General features: G+C 43.1%; 1 protein-coding gene across 1 annotated transcript in view; it reads right to left on the reverse strand.

The window, feature by feature from the left end:
• The window catches only part of AHRR (aryl hydrocarbon receptor repressor), a 462,221-nt gene that overhangs the window by 79,188 nt on the left and 363,307 nt on the right, over positions 1-19,726 (reverse strand). The gene's annotated exons all lie outside the window — the stretch shown is intronic.

Raw genomic sequence — 19,726 nt, forward strand, 5'->3', positions numbered from 1 at the left:
TAAAAAAAAACAAACCGTACATACTCACCATCTGATGTCCTTCAGGTCCCTTGCCGTCTGCTTCCCGCTCTGACTGAGTGCCGCCGTAAAGTGAAAGCAGATCACAGCGGCGACGTCACCGCTGTGATCTGCTCTCACTTTCCGGCCGGCAGACAGTCAGAGCGGGAAGCAGACGCCAAGGGACCTGAAGGACATCAGATGGTGAGTATGTACGTTTTTTTTTTTTTACTTTTACGCTGGTAACCACGGTAAACATCGGGTTACTAAGCGCGGCCCTGCGCTTAGTAACCCGATGTTTACCCTGGTTACAAGCGATCGCATCGCTGGATCGCTGTCACACACAACGATCCAGCGATGACAGCGGGAGATCCAGCGACGAAAGAAAGTTTCAAACGATCTGCTACGACGTACGATTCTCAGCAGGGTCCCTGATCGCAGTAGCGTGTCAGACACTGCGAGATCGTAACTATATTGCTAGAACGTCACGAATCGTGCCGTCGTAGCGATGAAAATGACACTGTGTGACGGTACCCTTAGTGCTAATAGCTGTCCTGGTGGAGGTACCAAGTGTAGGATCAATATTACAAGTCTAGACAAATCATTTAGTTTCAATTTGTGGGGAAATATTGGCACAGTTTAATTGCATCACCACCACAGAAGAAATTAGGCATTATTCTCCTCCATTGTGATCAATAAGAAGTTCCTGTAATCCATTGGCATGACATGTCCACCACAGAGAGATTTCACTTTTATAGCCAATTGCTAGTATTCCTAATAGATTGGTGACATGAACAGTGACCCTCCTCAATAACTCAAAATTCCCTTACAAGGTATAGACAAATAATTTTTCTTAAAAAAAAATCCATTGTAAAAACATCCTCTTATTGCCCTGCATTTGTCGTATGGGCCTAATAATGTTTTTCTTCCTCTTTGCATTGAGGACACACCATGGGGGGCACATTATTGAAAATTTTATATTTGCTCTGCATTCTCATTAAATAATCACTATCATTTAAATTAAATGTGATATTTCGACATGATTAAAGTTGTAGTTTATGGTGGTGTAGACACTTAATGAGAGGGTTGTAAAGCTCGACCAAGCTAAGGCAGAGGTTGATGGGTATGAAGAGGGCACAATACCTAAAAAGTAGCCAGAACCCTTTTATTCCAGACACTGATAAGAGCATGGATGGAGCTGACCACCTGGGATTGGAGGATTGTATGCTTGTTTGTCCCACATCTCACATTCATTAGGTAATTCCCAGTACCCTTGGGTAATACCCAATACCCTTTCCATATAATTTTAAAAGCACCACCTGTCATCTCCTATCTCAGTAATCTGAATGTCTGTTATGAGGGCACAATATTGTATATTAATTATCCAGACGTCTATTTTTAGCAAGCCACAAAGAATACACTGTTATCTATATGTTGACTCTTCAATTTATGTGTTTTTTTCTGGTTGGTCAAGAAAACAGTCTTTTGCTTGTGTAAGCCTGTAATATTGTTTTGTAAGTAGTGTTGAGCATTCCGATACCGCAAGTATCGGGTATCGGCCGATATTTGCTGTATCGGAATTCCGATACCGAGATCCGATATTTTTGTGGTATCGGTATCGAAACAACATTAATGTGTAAAATAAAGAATTAAAATAAAAAATATTGCTATACTCACCTCTCCGACGCAGCCTGCACCTTACCGAGGGAACCGGCAGCGTTGTTTGCTTAAAATTCGCGCGTTTCCTTCCTTACGTGAAGTCCCGGCTTGTGATTGGTCGCGTGCCGCCCATGTGGCCGCGACGCGACCAATCACAGCAAGCCGTGACGTAATTTCAGGTCCTTCAGGATTTTAAAATTACGTTCCGGCGTTGTGATTGGTCGCGTCGCGGTCACATGGGCGACGCGACCAATCACAAGCCGTGACGTCACGGGAGGCTGGACAAGCGCGCATTTTAAAATGCGCGCTTGTCCTGCCTCCCGTGACGTCACGGCTTGTGATTGGTCGCGTCGCCCATGTGACCGCGACGCGACCAATCACAACGCCGGAACGTAATTTTAAAATCCTGAAGGACCTGAAATTACGTCACGGCTTGCTGTGATTGGTCGCGTCGCGGCCACATGGGCGGCACGCGACCAATCACAAGCCGGGACTTCACGTAAGGAAGGAAATGCGCAAATTTTAAGCAAACAACGCTGCCGGTTCCCTCGGAGAGGTGAGTATAGCAATATTTTTTATTTTAATTCTTTCTTTTACACATTAATATGGATCCCAGGGCCTGAAGGAGAGTTTCCTCTCCTTCACACCCTGGGAACCATCAGGGATACCGTCCGATACTTGAGTCCCATTGACTTGTATTGGTATCGGGTATCGGTATCGGATTGGATCCGATACTTTGCCGGTATCGGCCGATACTTTCCGATACCGATACTTTCAAGTATCGGACGGTATCGCTCAACACTATTTGTAAGTTGACATTTGATGTAACATACAGTGCAGCTATCCTGGATAACTAGTGATGTTTGTTGATATACTAATTACACATTGTCCAAGATAGCTAGCTTGTTGACTTCCAAAACAGAGGAGGAAAAACTATGCAAATAGATGACATAATCAAACAATGCGAATTGGTCGGCACTAGTGATGAGCGTGTGTGCTCATTATTCGAGATTTCCAAGCATGCTCAGGTGTTCTCTGAGTATCTTGGGCGTGCTCATAGATTATGATTGTGCCGCTGCAGCTGCATGATTTGCAGCTGTTAGACAACCTGAATACATGCAGGGTTTGCCTGTTTGTTAGGGAATCCCCACATGTATTCAGGCTGTCTAGCAGCCGCAAATCATGCAGCTGCAGCGACACAAACATGCACCCAAGATACTAGGAGAACACCTGAGCATGCTTGGAAATCTCGAGTAATGAGCACACACACTCATCATTAGTCGTCACCATTCTTTCCCTTATTTGTGACTGTTGGATTGAAGGACACTTATTAACCATTAAAAGAGGCTAAATGCCTCTGTAAGAGACTATGAGATTCAGCCAAGACATCTAGAGATCCAAAGGACCAGAGACAGGACAGGATCCACGACATTATGGCTCCATCACAAGGGACACAGATTCGTCATTCTACAGGATGCAAGCTTAAGGGACCACGGCCCCGGCTGAAAGAATACAGATCTGCGCCATTGACCATCGTAAATCCATGGATATGTTTGGAGAAAATCAGGATTGGGACCCACCGGTTGCCTGGGTTCATGGAGATGTTCAGAGAAGCCAGGTTGTGACACTGTGGTCAACTGGCCTTGCTCTTCAATGGACTGTCATCTTTCTAAGCTTTTTGTCACCTCCTATCTGTGTGTGCCACAGGTGGGGTAGTCGCCGCTGGAAGATGAAGCCAGGCTGTGACCCTCAAGTCAACTGGCCTTGTAAGTGAATCTAATGTCATTTTCCTAAGCTTGTCATTACCTTCTCTCTGTGTGCATGCCACAGGTGATGTAGTCTACCCTGGAAGCTCTGAAGTATGTGACTATCCCAGCCAGTCAGCAAAAGGGTGAGTCTCTGTAATGTGCACCATATTGGGGTACTTTGCTGGGACTGTTCTACATGTTACCTGTCTGTTTTGTGGATCAATAAAGTATTGCCACATTGTTTTACCCTCACTCTGTGTTGGCTGAGTAGTGTTATGCCCACATTAAAAGGAGAGTGGGCATATGATGGGACAATCCTTGGTCCGTGCAGTTTCGGCTAGCGGACCTGGGCGCCCACCGACCCCTCCGTGTCTCCATATCTATTTTTAGTGAATACAGCTTTTACAGGTTTTTCCCCTGAATTCAAAGTGAAATATGAACCAAGGAGGAGAAAGAAGCAGATTTCTCTGATAAGACATATTACGAAGTTGCTTATTTTCATGTATACTTTTTGATACATGAAATAGAAATTACAATGACGGCTAATTTTTTAATCATAGATCTAAAGATATTTATTAGTTATTGACTAAGGCTACTAGCACATTATGATATGTTTAGTGAACAGTGTATTTTGGGGGGAAATTAGCACTTGGGAAGGCTGTATCTGAGTTTGGTCGGCACATTACGAAGGACAGAACAGAGAAATTCATTAGAAAATGCCAACAACCAGCTTTACTTTATATCGAAAACTAAACAGAATAGGTTTCCTACCTATGAGATGAAGGCATACTATCTATAACCTCAAACAAGTTTGGTCTGTACCTTGAGGCTTATTAAAAAGCCCAAAATATTGCCGAACGTAAAGTTTTCTGCTTCTAGTTTTTTTTTAAATTCTGCCTCACAGTAGCTGCAATGCTACAGTAGTAGAATGTCATCACTAATTTTCCTTGACACAGGAGTATAAAAAGTTTCTGGCATTCAGTCAGTAAGAAATGTCCCCATGCAATATCAGCCTTGAACTGATGTTTGAATTTTGCAAAAATGAAGAAAGAGTTAAGTGTTTTAAAATGTAGTGTAATACATTTTCTATATTTAATTTGCAATTGTTATGACAGGCAACCACTTTTATACTCCAGCACATAACATACCGACAAAGTGACAAATATAAATTATCTCATTATTGGTACAATTCTAAGAGCAATAAAACACCACGGAGAACATGAGCTGGAACGCATAAGAAATTATTTAATTATTGTTCCAATCATCATCAGGATAAAAGTCTTGGGCCTTGGATGATGGAAGTAGAACTGACATGAGTTAGAACTTTGCTTGTGGATTCAACATCTCCACAGCTTTAACTTCCAAACATTTGGAAATCATTACTTAAAACCCAGTTCCTACATAACTGCTACACTATATCACTGATACACCAAGAACTTATTGTTTATGGCACATTTCCACTGCCTGGTATCTGAAACACATCCCCTGCTTTGGACTGAAACACATGAATGCGGAAATTGAAATGTAGCTATCACCCTCTCTATATTATAGAGCTAACGTAATGGTATTAGGTGACAACTGAAAGTAGCAGGACCATCTTACAGAAAGGAAAAGCATCTGTAAGTGATAGAACACATTTATATAGTGATGGAAAATACACAGGGAAAAACACAAGAAAACAAAAAAGTGAAACCATACCGTACAAAAAATCCATGGGATTGATAGAAATAAAATCTAAAGATGAAAAGATCTGAGATTTCTTGATGTCATTGTATGTCAATTCACTTTGAGGCAATATATTGAATAATATAGACTTTAGATTTTATTGTAATACCTGCATAAAAATGATATTATATTAGCTGTCCACTTATAGGCTTAGAACTATATATATATAAGTAAAGATGAAGAATATGTGCAAATTTTGAGCTTTTCAAACACATACGGAAAACTCAAATTAGAGCAAAAACACTTTTGCCTGTATTATTTTTCTACATATCTCAAAAGCTTTAAACAATCTGTCATTGTCCAATTCAGTAACTACAGGACCTGTTATAGTGTCATAATGAAGCAGCAGGAGACCATTCACTACAAGAAAGATAAATGCAAAAGCTAATAATGGTGTGGATGAAGTAGGTTACAAATATTATAGAAGAAACATGAAATATCCCTCAATTGGCTGAAAGTCTGCAAGAAATATGCCGATACTACTACTTCTCCTACTACTAACTATTCCTCCTCCTACTGCTAACTACTACCACTAGTACTACTATTACTTCTACTACTACTAACTACTACCACTAGTACTACTACTAACTACTACCATTACTACTATTACTCCTCCTCCTCCTCCTACAACTACTACTCTTACTACTACTGCTACTTCTACTACTATGTTACACCATGGTTTTTGTACTTAACTGACATTATCACTTTCCATAACTAAAATGTGAAAACCAATTGAGGTATAAAGAGTTCTATAAGTTTAAACTGACAGTAGTTTATCACTATCCCCACTCCCAAATATGTCAATTACTCAACAATTTCAGTACAGACACTGAACCAGCAGAACCAGCCTTATGATAAAGGCTTTAAGACATTCTCTACTGAGGCATCCCTAAACACCTTGGATGGCCATCAGCCAAGCAATGGTTTGGCTGACTCTTCGACCAGCTTGCATCTTTGCCATTCCTCCAATACATAGGAGTGCTCATTTCACTCAGTTCTCCTTGCGTTCTCTATGAGAGAGCTGTGGCCAGATATCTCTACGGAGAGCACAGGGATCGTCAGTCCAAAATCAGACATGCTGGATTCTTAACTCCCTGACAACCAACTGTCCTTGGTTCCAATATACATTAGATTGTTGGCCCATGGGCGGACATATCATTGGTGCAACTTCTGCATCTGCACAGGGGTGCAGTAGGTAAGGGGGCCACTTTTACCTCCAAACAGCAATCATCATATATCACAGACAGAATTGACGACGTTAGTCTAATGTGTATGCAGGACTTTAGTGTTAGAGGAAAATAGGTATTTACAAGGTTGGCCCACTTTATATGTAGCTTTCATAGATGATCAGACTATAAAATGATGTTTCACTGCAACTTGTAGGATTTCAGCAGTATTTTATAATAAGCTCTGGTAATGCTGTAAATGCACGACTATTAGAGAATGCAATTCTACCACAAGAAAACAAAGAAAAATGAAGAAGCAGCCAGTCTATTCCCAGGTCACATTTAGACATGCAAAAAATAAATAAATAAAAAGCAGAGGGACTCCGTCTCGTATAAAGTGTTACCACCTACTGGGTTATTTCCCACATTTTATAAGCACGCTATCTGTAATATTGACAGATTTCTCATAAAAACAGCTTTATTATTTATTAGACAAGAAACCCTGAAACTGCTGAACATTCAAGGAGTTGTTCATGGTCAAAGTCACAATAAATGTGTCCTCTAAATGCACATGTGCCGTGTAAGGAACGAGTAAACAAATTTGTAGGGTCAAAATAAATCATACGTTTAATTGTCTGGAAAAGCATCTAGAGCCACACAACCCCCAATTTTTGTTACTAACTCTACACATTCAGACATTAGAGCAAAGTCAGATTCCAGATACTTCCTTCCCCAACCTCTGCCGACAGGAATCAGTATGGCGACTAGCTTTACATTTTAGCAAGACTTGTAAAATAATAAATCCAGATCCAATACCTGATCTTATGTCCCAAGGATAAAAATAGTGACGGCATCAATGGTTTCCAACTGAGCTCTGTAAGGATGTGGTTAAAAAAGAGCGGTGATTCTTGTGAATTTCAGAGCGTGTCATAAACAGTGTAATTTACATGGTTGAAGGCAAATTGTAAACTAGCTAGTGAGGAAAAGTGCACGGATTTTTCACTTTCTATGCAAATGATCAGCCTCTGAGAAAAGACAGTGCAGAAAGACATGGCTGCTCTAAAGTTATATGTGCTGCTCTGCCTTTTACTACCAGACTACAAAACCATATCTGTGTCAGTACTTAAATGGAAGGTGCCATCAAAAAAAATTTTTTTTTCAGCAATTGAAAAAATTTAAAGAATTTATGTTTAAATTCTCTTAAAAAATATTATCATTTGGGAAGCAGCTACTGAAACTTGGCAAAAACCTAGTGTACAACTAGCTCACATTACTGCACTGCAGTAATTATGGGCGGAGTCTGCTGACGTGTGTGATGTCACTCCTCTCCTCCCCTCCTGGGTGTTTGCTAAGGGATACGAGAGGATGACATTTAGGAACACAGTAAGGAGCCATTTCGTTCGTGACTGCAAAGTTATACTGACAAGTAGACAGTCACCAAGGATGGCAGGCAGCAAGGATTCTGTTAGTGGGTGCTGCTCGCTGTATCACGCTCACACTGACGCTCACACGGTGACACAGACACTCACGCTTACATGCTGACACTGACATACTGACACTCACACGCTGATGCTCACACTCACGCGTGATAAGACACGATGTAACTGCAGAACAGTGACTGCAGCTCTGGAGGTGACTGGAGGATAAGACATGATGTAACAGTAGAATAGTGACTGCAGCTCTGGAGGTGACTGTCTCTCCCCATGTGTGCTGTCTCTCTCCCCATTTATGCTGTCTCCATCCCCCTGTGCCTGGTCTCTCTCCCCATTTGTGCTCTCTCCCCATTTCCCCGTGCCTGGTCACTCTCCCCATGTGTGCTCTCTATTCGCTTGTAACTCATCTCCCTCCCCATGTGTGCTCTCTATCCCCATCCCCCTGTGCCTGGACTCCTTCCCCATGTGTACTCTCTATCCCCATCTCCCTGTGAATGGTCTCTCTCCCCATGTGTGCTCCCTATCCCCCTGTGCCTGGTCTCTCTCCCCGTATGTGATAATATAATCAATAATTATTAATGCAAAAACTAAAATCAAGGTACCTTTCCTTTAAAAGAAAAGGAATCTGAACTTCCCAGGGAGATAATGCTAGACTTAAAGGGAATCTATCAGCAGGGTTTCGCTACCTCATCTGTGAGTATCATAATGTATGAAAACAGACCCTGATTCCAGCGATGTATCAGTTAGTTGACCAGGTGCAGCAGTTGCGATACAATCAGATTTTTTACATGTAGCTTGTAGCAGAGCTCAAAAGCTAACCCCGCCCACACAAGACTTTGTACATTGTCTATTGACAGTAAACTGCTTATCAGAGAAGGGGGGCGTGGTCGGACCAGGGCTCCTGTGCACTTGTGGTCAGGGCAGTGATAATCTCCAGCTGATAAAAAATTAATTGTATGGAAACAACAGCATTCAGACTAATAGGTGATACATCCCTAAAATCTGTGTCTCAGCTGCTACATTATGCTGCCCTCAGATTATATGGCAAAACCTGCTGACAGATTCCCTTTAAGGCACTGTGCTGATTTACCAATGACTGAAAGGTTTTCTATGTGCTTGATAGGTGATAACTTACATATTGGTACCCACACTGATCGGGAGAACAGGAAATTTTTATCCTCAATGGGTCACTTTTATCTCAAATACAAAATAGATGAGAAGTTTGGCTCCTTTTTATGCATCCTGTATGGGACTGACAGAAAAAGTCAAGCATAGCACTCTGCAGCTCATAGGGAATGAATGGAGTAGTGATCGAGCATACACACTGCTGCTCCATGCCATTTGGGAAAAGTGGGGCCCATGCTGCTGAATGGGCTGGTCCAAGCAGTCAGACTCTACTGATCAACAAGGTAACTTGTTTTCATCGGACAACCCCTTTAAATACTCATAGTTTGCATTGCAAACTGGAGTTTAACCTAATATTGGATCTCATTCTCTACGATTAGTTTTTGAGTTCTGCTTCTCAGTAGATTGGTATGTCAGTGAAGGAGGCATTTTTCCTTTCTTAATCATGTATACTAACAGAATACAACAGAAAATAACACACTGTTTGTGCCGTGCAGGGAACAAAAGAATTTCTGGTCCAAATCTAAATACAAAATCCACAACATAGACCTCACATTTTTCCAGTCCTGGTCTGTGCTTTTTGTCGTGAATGACAGATGCCTTTTCAAATATTTAACCTTCCCATATTTTCCAGATCCTAGGCACGCAATGGGTCTGAACACATGCCCTTGTAAAACAAGACCATGAACAAAACACATGGCACAGAGAGGACAATTTAAAAACTCCAGTTTTGCATCACCCTTTACATCAGGTGACATGTATATGTCAGTAGGCCGCCTTAATTTTCCTACTTACTTTAATTACAGCAATTATTCAGTTTTCATCCTGAAGTTTTGCAAGGTCACCCCTGTTGTGATCATGAAGTGATATTTTTGGTGTTTTTATCATTTACGGAACCTGGATCTGTCAGCAAATGCCTAAATGCTATACACACTTGCCCTAAAGCTATTCTTTCCATGAGAGTGTGAGCAGGGTCCGGAAGTAGTGACAGACAGGAGGCAGAGCAAGGGTTAACAACTTTTTTTTACCATTTTAATTGAACAGGAAGTTAACTCCTTGCAGGGAGATGAAGGGTTAAACAAGGGAATAAACAGTCCAATTGCAAAGGATATGCAGAGTTAATGAACACGGTAACGGCAGTTCTTTTTGTACACTTATCGTGTCAGAAGTTCCTCAGACTGCAGATACTACTTGGAGGTTAGTAGCGCCAACAACAGCTGGCGCAGTGCCTGTCCAAAAACAAAGGTTCTGTTAGTAATGTCAGGCCGTCTTCTGGCGGCAGTGGTTGGTCTCCGGCACCTTCCGCTGAGCCCCTAGTCCATAAGTATATGCGGCTGGAGCAAACAAGGCCCCAGCACTATCAGGGTCCAACGTGAGCGGGCAGGTATTTACTGGTAAGGTGGGCTGCAAACGCCTGTCCAGTACCCGTTTTTTTACTATGCGGCACGTGCGCTGTACTCACGGTCACGAAGCGCATGGCACCTCGCTCTCTGCCAGTTACTGGGCACACTGCACTTCTCTCTCTGGAATTCCCACTGGTGAAGGCAGGAGTACAAAGACGTGGGCCGGCGCGGTCCCGGTGCTCCAGGGATGGAGCACTCCTCTCTCTGTGCTGCTCGCTGCCTGTTCCCGCCAAGACTTACTGCTTCCGTGCGCTGTCGCTTAGCCACACCCCCAGCTTCCGAATGCAAAGGTCTGTCCGGTCTCTTACTCTTTCCTCCGGACAACAGAGTAGACAGCCCCGACAGTTCCGGACCCAGCACAGGACAGGTACCCACGACCTGGTTCTCCTCCTTACAAGAGGACCGTTAAGAAGAAAGCTTTCTATCAATATAAACTAAATTGGATCCTTTCCTTTGTTATTTAAAATGAACCTCTACTTTGTATCATCATAAACCAAGTGGCATAAAACCTATCACCCCTGAGCATGACATTTCAAAATTCTTGTAAAATCTGCTGACAACTGAACACTGCTTTTAGGCCTCTGTATTGTCATCCATATGTCATTTGTTTTATACATCAGTAATGAATAAAATTTACACAGCCAAAAACAGTTTCCTATTTTAAGAACTGCAATGTATGGCTGGGGTCACACTATCGTAGAATACGGATGAGTGCTATGTGAGAAAACATCGCATAGCACTTGGACCAGTGTTAATCTAGGGGGCAGCTCACATCACCGTATTTTTTCTCAGGCGTATTCGACGTGCGTGTAAAATCGCAGCCGATGCAAGCCTATGGGTGCGAAAAAAACGGACACCACATGGACCATTCATCTGGTTTGGGAGAAATGCACACACATTTTCCTCATTTCAACCCATTGAGCCATTAAATTCAATGGGGAAAATCAGCGAGAAATGTAAAGCATGTCATACGGATGTCATACGGATATATAGGTGAGAGAAAATCGCATCATCACATTGGAAACGCATTACACATGGATGACCATACGGAGAACACTCTTGCAAATCTCGGCAGGGAGATTCAGACTGATTTTCCATACGTTAAGTGTGACCCCGGCCTATCCACAACAATTTGGTGGCAGCCTTAAAACTCGACAAGCTGGTACATGTTCCATGCAGGGCCCACATGCTGATCTTGGTTGTACAGCTTTTTTTAAAAACATACCCTGACATGCCTGACCTTCTTGCCAAGGTACGCCAAGTCCGCGCACTTTTCTGAAAGTCATCTCAGGCTTTCACCCATCTAGCTTCGGTGCAGCAGCGCTTTTATTTGCCTTGTCACTGACTGATTTGTGACCTGCCCAACATGCTGGAATTCGACCTTCTTAATGTTGGCAAGGCTTAGTGAGTAGCAGAGGCCAGATCTGAATTCCAGCTTATCAATGTCTATCAGCCCTCCACATAACAACTGCTGAGTAGGTGTGGATCGCTGACCTATGTAAGGTTCTTCAAAACTTTGAGTACTGTACCAAGATGTTGAGTGATGATGGCGCGATTATGAACGTAACCATCCCGCTGCTGTGTCTATTAAAATGTTCGCTGCAGACTATGAAAAAGGAAGCTTTGAATGCCGAGCATGTGGCTATAGAGCAAGATTGTACAGTGGCTGATAACACACAGCCCAGCCGCACAGCATATTCTCAGGCCAAATTGTGTGATGATGAGGAACAGGAGGAGGATGAGAAGGAACAGGAGTTTTCGCTCTACGCTACAGAAGGGGTTCCCAATTCTAGCTTCATGCCTGTCCAGCATGGATGGCCTGAAGAAGAGGAGGAGCAGAATATGCATTGTGAGGAGGATAAAATGGTTGCTGTTCTTTCTGGTAAGGACACTGAACGTTTGACTCTTTGTAGTCTGCCACATATGGCAGAGTTCATGTCCAGATGCCTTTCCCAAGACCATCGCGTGAAAGACTTTTTGTCCTCCATGAAATACTGGCTGTGCATCTTTCTTGACCCAGGTACAATGAAAAATTTGCTTCTCTAATGTCTAATGTCGGAGTTGCAGACTTGTATTTTTCAGTGCATACATGCCACAGGGCCATAGTGGAAGACTTGCTCAAAAGATTACCCTCAGTCAGTGCTGGTGGCAGAGGTATCGGCTCTTTTCACCCACAAAAATTACAGGGGAGGGCCACAAACAACAGGTGCAACTCAGTGGGGAGGGAAAATGTCCACCAACTGGACCATTTTCATAACATGGTCACATCAGCAAGAGCTATCTGTGGGTGTAACTATGACTAGGAGGGAGAAAGTGACCAATATGGTGAAGCACTACTTAAGTGACCCTACCAGTGTCCTTCCTGATTCTTCAGTGCCCTTTATCTATTGGTTGCCCAAGCTGCCCACCTAGCTCCTTGTAAGCCTTGGAGGTACTGCCATTCCCTGCTGTGAGTGTGTTGTCTGTGCGGGTTTTTAGTTCGGCAGGTGGAATCATAACGGATAGGCACACACGGCTGTCAATGGAAAATGTAGATAGGCTGACTCTTCTAAATTTGAACAAGGGCTGGATTTCCTCTGACTTTGTAAGCCCTACGGATGACAGCAATGTTATGTAAATGCAGGACAAATGTTTCTTTTGGAATCTGTCTTAATGTCCATCCCTTACCATCCAAAACTATTTTGTTCAGGAAATCAAATCCTCCTCCTGCTTCTGCAACAAGTACCTAGTGCTCATCTACAGTATGTATAACCCACGTGGGTATTGTTTTGTAGTTTTTGAAACCTTTGCACATTGTGCAATGGTGAAACTTGTACCCGAGGTTAGTGATGCCAGTCTTCATGTTGTGGAGAGAAGATGGTGACAAGATCTCGAACTGTGTCTATACTGTGGTCGCTCTGGTCATTTTCTTAAGAATTGCCCAACTCATCCTCAAGCTATCAAACCATCAGGAGAACATCTGAGTTTGGGTGATGGTTGAGGAGGTCACCCAGACTCCCAGGTACCTTTTTCTTCCTCTGATAAAGTACTGATAAATACAATGATTTCCTTCGAGAACCAGGTATTATCAACATTGGCGTTCATTGACTGTGGGTCTGCTGATTTATTGATTTATTGCTGCTTTACTGATTCGGGACTGTTTCTGAAGTTAGGGTTAGGGACATGTAGTTTAGAAAGACCCATTCAAGTCATCGCCCTTGACAAGGCACTGTTAGCTCACAATTTGGTCAAGAGAGCAATGGTGGATTTCACTCTCCAGGGGCTGCTGGAGACACACTACCGGCATACACTGATGGGTAAGATGAGCGGCATACTCCTCCTTTCTACTTCCCCTTCTTTTTCTCAGTATTAGTCTGGTGGATTGCTATTTAGCGATCCCAGTAAGTAGTGGGATTTAGCCTTACATTCATTGGCACCTTATCTTGCACTTAGCACCTTTTAGGAGGAGTGAATGACTTAGCTGCTATCTACCATATTGCCACTGCAGTAGTTTGTGTCAGTCTGTATTTGCACCAATTCTGTACCTGGTCTTGTCAGTCTGTATTTATTTATTCTATTATGTTGTTATTTATGATTGTTAATAAAACTGTGTTAAAAAAAGTTTTTCATATTTGTGTATGGGACTATGTACTCCACATTTTGCTGTAGGTTAGACTATTTTGGAGTGTCCTCCTTACAGGGATTTTTGTCCAATGTATAAGGTGTATCTTCCCAATACTTGTTTCTGAGCTATGTATCAGTGGTACCTGTTCTTAGTATATAATCAGCTTCTGGTGGCCAGGGTGTTTTCTAAACTTGATCTTAGAGGGGCTTACAATTTGATACGCATCCGGAAGGGTGATGAGTGGAAAACGCCATTTTTAACATCTGAGAGTTTTTTTGAAAACCTTGTCATGCCCGTTGGATTATCCAATGCACCTGCTGTGTTTCAAAATTTTATGAATTATATTTTCTCTGATTGAATTGGAAGATTTGTTGTGATTTACCTCAATGGCATTCTAATTTTCTCCCTAGACTTGGAAACTCACCAGGAACATGTCCGTTTTGTGGTACAGAGACTGAGGGAGAACTCTCTGTTTGCTAAATTAGAGAAATAGTTTTTTTTCTGTTCAGGAAATCTATTTCTTGGGGCTTATCTTGTCAGCAGAAGGGTTTGAGATGGACCCTGAGAAGGTGCATGCCATAATTGATTGGGTTCAACCTCCTGATTTTAAGGCTTTGCAGCAATTTCTGGGATTCGCCAGAAAATGTATCAAGGGTTTTTTACAGATTGCTAAACCACTTACTGACCTTACACATAAGGGGGCGAATCTCAAGGTTTGGTCGCCAGGTGCTTTCAGGGCTTATGAAAGATTGAAAGAGTGTTTTATGTCCACATCCATTCTGATCCAACCTGATCTCCAAGAACCATTCATTGTGGAGGTGGATGCTTCAGAGATCGGAGTGGGGCAGTCTTATTGCTGGGGTTCAAAACTCTGACTAACCTGCTTCCGTGCGCTTTTCTTTTTTAAAAAATTTCACCGGCAGAGAGAAATTATGTTTTTAATCAGGAGTTACTTGCTGTCAAATTGGCCTCTGAGGAATGGAGGCATTTTTTGGAGTGGTCAGTTCATCCAGTTACGATGATTACAGATCACAAAAATTTAGCTTACATTAAATTGGCTAAAAGGCTAACTCCTAGACAGGCCAGATAGATGGTCCTTGTTTTTCTCTCGGTTTAATTTTTCTATTACATTCAGGCTAGGGTCTAAGAATGTAAAAGCTCATGCTTTATCTCATAGTCTAGATTCCATTTCTCCTCCAAAAACCTCCAACCTCCATTATTCCTCAAGGTATTGTGGTGTCTATGGTAACCTTAGAATTGGAAGAGGATATTTGTAAAGTCCAGTCGTTGGCTCCTTCTACTTCCCCAGGGTCCAAATTATTTATGCCTGTGTACCTAAGATTGCGGGTATTACAGGAATTTCATGATTCCATTTTAAGTGGTCATCCTGGGGTTACTGCCACACCAAAAGCCGTTGCTAGACTTTTTTGGTGGCCATCCATGCATAATGATATTAAAGATATTACATCTGCTTGTGAAGTCTGCACACTCGCCAAAGTCAGTCATAGCTGGCCGGCTGGGGAATTGGCTCCATTGCCTATTCCAGAAAGACCATGGACTCATTTGTCCATGGATTTCATTACAGATTTGCTTCTGCCTGATAGGAAGACTGCTATCTTGGTGGTAGTAGATCAATTCAGCAAACAAGCTCATTTTGTTCCTTCGTCAGGTTTGCCTAATGCAGAGACATTCTCCAGGTTGTTTATTTATCATATTGTACGGTTACATGGAATCCCTCTGAACATTGTGTCTGATAGGGGAGTACAATTTGTCTCTAAATTTTGTAGAGCTTTTTGCTATAAACGAGGGATTGACTTGTTATTTTCATCTGCCTATCACCCTGAAACCAATGGTCAGATTGAGATGACAAATCAATCTTTGGAACTAATTTTAGGGTGCTTTGTGGCAGCACGAAAAGAGGACTGGTCTTCATTTTTACCTCTCGCTGAGTTTGTTTTTAACAGTTAAAGTAACTCAATCTGCCAGAACCTCACCGCTCTTCGGTAATTAAGGTTTTCATCCCCATTTTGGTGAATTTTCTAGGATTAGTTCTGAATGCCCTGGGGTGGAGGTTGCCATTCAGAAACTTGGGGATGTCTGGCGGGAGGTTCAAAAGAATATTGGAACTGCCCAGATTCCCCAAAAATGGAAGGCCGAAGGAAGACATTCGGTGGGTCCAGTTTTTGAGATTATGGATAAGGTTTGGTTGTCTTCTGGGAACTTTAAACTTAAAGTGCATCGGCGAAGTTGGATCCAAAGTTTATTGGTCCAAATGAGATCCTAGAGGTGGTCAATCTTGTGTTATTTAGATTAAAGCTTCCTCCATCCCTTCGCGTCCTTAACGTATTCCATAAATCCCTATTGAAGGAGTATGTCCCTCCTGCATTGTCTCCCTCATCCCCGCCTCCTCCACTTTCAGTAAACAGCGGCCTGGAGTAGAGTTGAGCGACTTTCATTTTTTTAAGATCGAGTCGGGTTTTGTGAAACCCGATTTTGTCCAGAGTCGAGTCGAGTGCAGTCGGCCGATTATTGCTAAAAGTCGGGGATCGACCGAAACACGAAACCCAATGCAAGTCAATGGGGAAGCATAGTCGGCAGTGAGTGGAGGCCAGGAAAACACCTACAGTGCCCATTTTAATGCCAAAAACATCCATTCTTGTTTCTGAAGCTTGTCAATCTTAATTAACTTTATAATAATAGTTGGGCATAGGGAATTGGGGGTCATTTGGCAAAAGTTGTGGGGGGAGTAGGGCCGGCTCAAGTTTTTCGTGGGCCCAGGAAATGCGGACTACGTCACGGCGGTGTTGCAGGGAAAGGTAAGTATTTCAACGTTGCAAGTGCTGTGATCCTGAGCAAGCAGGGGGGGCCCACTCGTTCGCATTGGCACTGGCACAGGGCCCCTCAAAGTACAGCGATGTGTGTTTGCATGGCGGGGGCGCCTCCCACCAGCAGCGACACTTTTGCGTACTCTGAGGGGCCCTGTGCCAGTGACGTCGCCAACGAGTATGCCCCCCCACCTGATGAAGGAACCTGCACTTTCATCTGCACCTTCCTCTCTGTCCCTGTGTAAGGTGGTATAACATGCGGGAAGGGGAACCTTACTTTCAGCAGGGTCAGATTCTGGCTGTGTAGAGTATAAGGGGAATGTAGTGGTCTAGGTCAATGTACCAGCAGACTCATCTAGCAGTGGCTGGGCAATGGGCAGGATGAGGAGGAAACAGATATAGGGCCAAAGAATAAAGTAGGCTAAATGCAGTTCAAAATTGGTAACAGGACTAAACAGGCGGCATTGCTTTGTTCAGTGGAGTAGCAAACCCAAGAGCAGCAGACACTGTTTCAAGGGCATAACCACACTAGTAGGCCAAATGCAGTTTAATATCTGATAGTATAGGGCGAAAGCCAGAATGTGGAAGCTCAGCTTTGTTCAGTTGAGGACAACACCAGGCAGGGGCAGACAGACACCTTTAGTAGGCCGGAACAGCCAATTGCATTTTTAAAAATGGTAATTTGGAACTGAAGGTTGAAGCTCAGCTTTATTCAGTTGAGGACAACACCAGGCAGGGGCAGACAGACACCTTTAGTAGGCCGGAACAGCCAATTGCATTTTTAAAAATGGTAATTTGGAACTGAAGGTTGAAGCTCAGCTTTATTCAGTTGAGGACAACACCAGGCAGGGGCAGACAGACACCTTTAGTAGGCCGGAACAGCCAATTGCATTTTTAAAAATGGTAATTTGGAACTGAAGGTTGAAGCTCAGCTTTATTCAGTTGAGGACAACACCAGGCAGGGGCAGACATTCACCTTTAGTAGGCCGGAACAGCCAATTGCATTTTTAAAAATGGTAATTTGGAACAGAAGGTTGAAGCTCAGCTTTATTCAGTTGAGGACAACACCAGGCAGGGGCAGACAGACACCTTTAGTAGGCCGGAACAGCCAATTTTTTAAAAAAACAGCAGTTAGTAAGAGGCAGAAGGTAGAAGCTCAGCTTTATTCAGTTGAGGACAACACCAGGCAGGGGCAGACAGACACCTTTAGTAGGCCGGAACAGCCAATTTAAAAAAAAAAACAGCAGTTAGTAAGAGGCAGAAGGTAGAAGCTCAGCTTTATTCAGTTGAGGACAACACCAGGCAGGGGCAGACAGACACCTTTAGTAGGCCGGAACAGCCAATTTTTAAAAAAAACAGCAGTTAGTAAGAGGCAGAAGGTAGAAGCTCAGCTTTATTCAGTTGAGGACAACACCAGGCAGGGGCAGACAGACACCTTTAGTAGGCCGGAACAGCCAATTGCATTTTTAAAAATGGTAATTTGGAACAGAAGGTTGAAGCTCAGCTTTATTCAGTTGAGGACAACACCAGGCAGGGGCAGACAGACACCTTTAGTAGGCCGGAACAGCCAATTGCATTTTTAAAAATGGTAATTTGGAACTGAAGGTTGAAGCTCAGCTTTATTCAGTTGAGGACAACACCAGGCAGGGGCAGACATTCACCTTTAGTAGGCCGGAACAGCCAATTGCATTTTTAAAAATGGTAATTTGGAACAGAAGGTTGAAGCTCAGCTTTATTCAGTTGAGGACAACACCAGGCAGGGGCAGACAGACACCTTTAGTAGGCCGGAACAGCCAATTTTTAAAAAAAACAGCAGTTAGTAAGAGGCAGAAGGTAGAAGCTCAGCTTTATTCAGTTGAGGACAACACCAGGCAGGGGCAGACAGACACCTTTAGTAGGCCGGAACAGCCAATTGCATTTTTAAAAATGGTAATTTGGAACAGAAGGTTGAAGCTCAGCTTTATTCAGTTGAGGAAAACACCAGGCAGGGGCAGACAGACACCTTTAGTAGGCCGGAACAGCCAATGGCATTTTTAAAAATGGTAATTTGGAACTGAAGGTTGAAGCTCAGCTTTATTCAGTTGAGGACAACACCAGGCAGGGGCAGACAGACACCTTTAGTAGGCCGGAACAGCCAATTGCATTTTTAAAAATGGTAATTTGGAACAGAAGGTTGAAGCTCAGCTTTATCCAGTTGAGGACAACACCAGGCAGGGGCAGACAGACACCTTTAGTAGGCCGGAACAGCCAATGGCATTTTTAAAAATGGTAATTTGGAACTGAAGGTTGAAGCTCAGCTTTATTCAGTTGAGGACAACACCAGGCAGGGGCAGACAGACACCTTTAGTAGGCCGGAACAGCCAATGGCATTTTTAGAAATGGTAATCTGGAACAGAAGGTAGAAGCTCAGCTTTATTCAGTTGAGGACAACACCAGGCAGGGGCAGACATTCACCTTTAGTAGGCCGGAACAGCCAATGGCATTTTTAAAAATGGTAATTTGGAACTGAAGGTTGAAGCTCAGCTTTATTCAGTTGAGGACAACACCAGGCAGGGGCAGACAGACACCTTTAGTAGGCCGGAACAGCCAATGGCATTTTTAGAAATGGTAATTTGGAACAGAAGGTAGAAGCTCAGCTTTATTCAGTTGAGGACAACACCAGGCAGGGGCAGACATTCACCTTTAGTAGGCCGGAACAGCCAATTGCATTTTTAAAAATGGTAATTTGGAACAGAAGGTTGAAGCTCAGCTTTATTCAGTTGAGGACAACACCAGGCAGGGGCAGACAGACACCTTTAGTAGGCCGGAACAGCCAATTGCATTTTTAAAAATGGTAATTTGGAACTGAAGGTTGAAGCTCAGCTTTATTCAGTTAAGGACAACACCAGGCAGGGGCAGACATTCACCTTTAGTAGGCCGGAACAGCCAATTGCATTTTTAAAAATGGTAATTTGGAACAGAAGGTTGAAGCTCAGCTTTATTCAGTTGAGGACAACACCAGGCAGGGGCAGACAGACACCTTTAGTAGGCCGGAACAGCCA

The sequence above is a fragment of the Ranitomeya variabilis genome, chromosome 6 (assembly GCF_051348905.1).
Source record: "Ranitomeya variabilis isolate aRanVar5 chromosome 6, aRanVar5.hap1, whole genome shotgun sequence".
Taxonomy (NCBI): Eukaryota; Metazoa; Chordata; class Amphibia; order Anura; family Dendrobatidae; genus Ranitomeya; species Ranitomeya variabilis.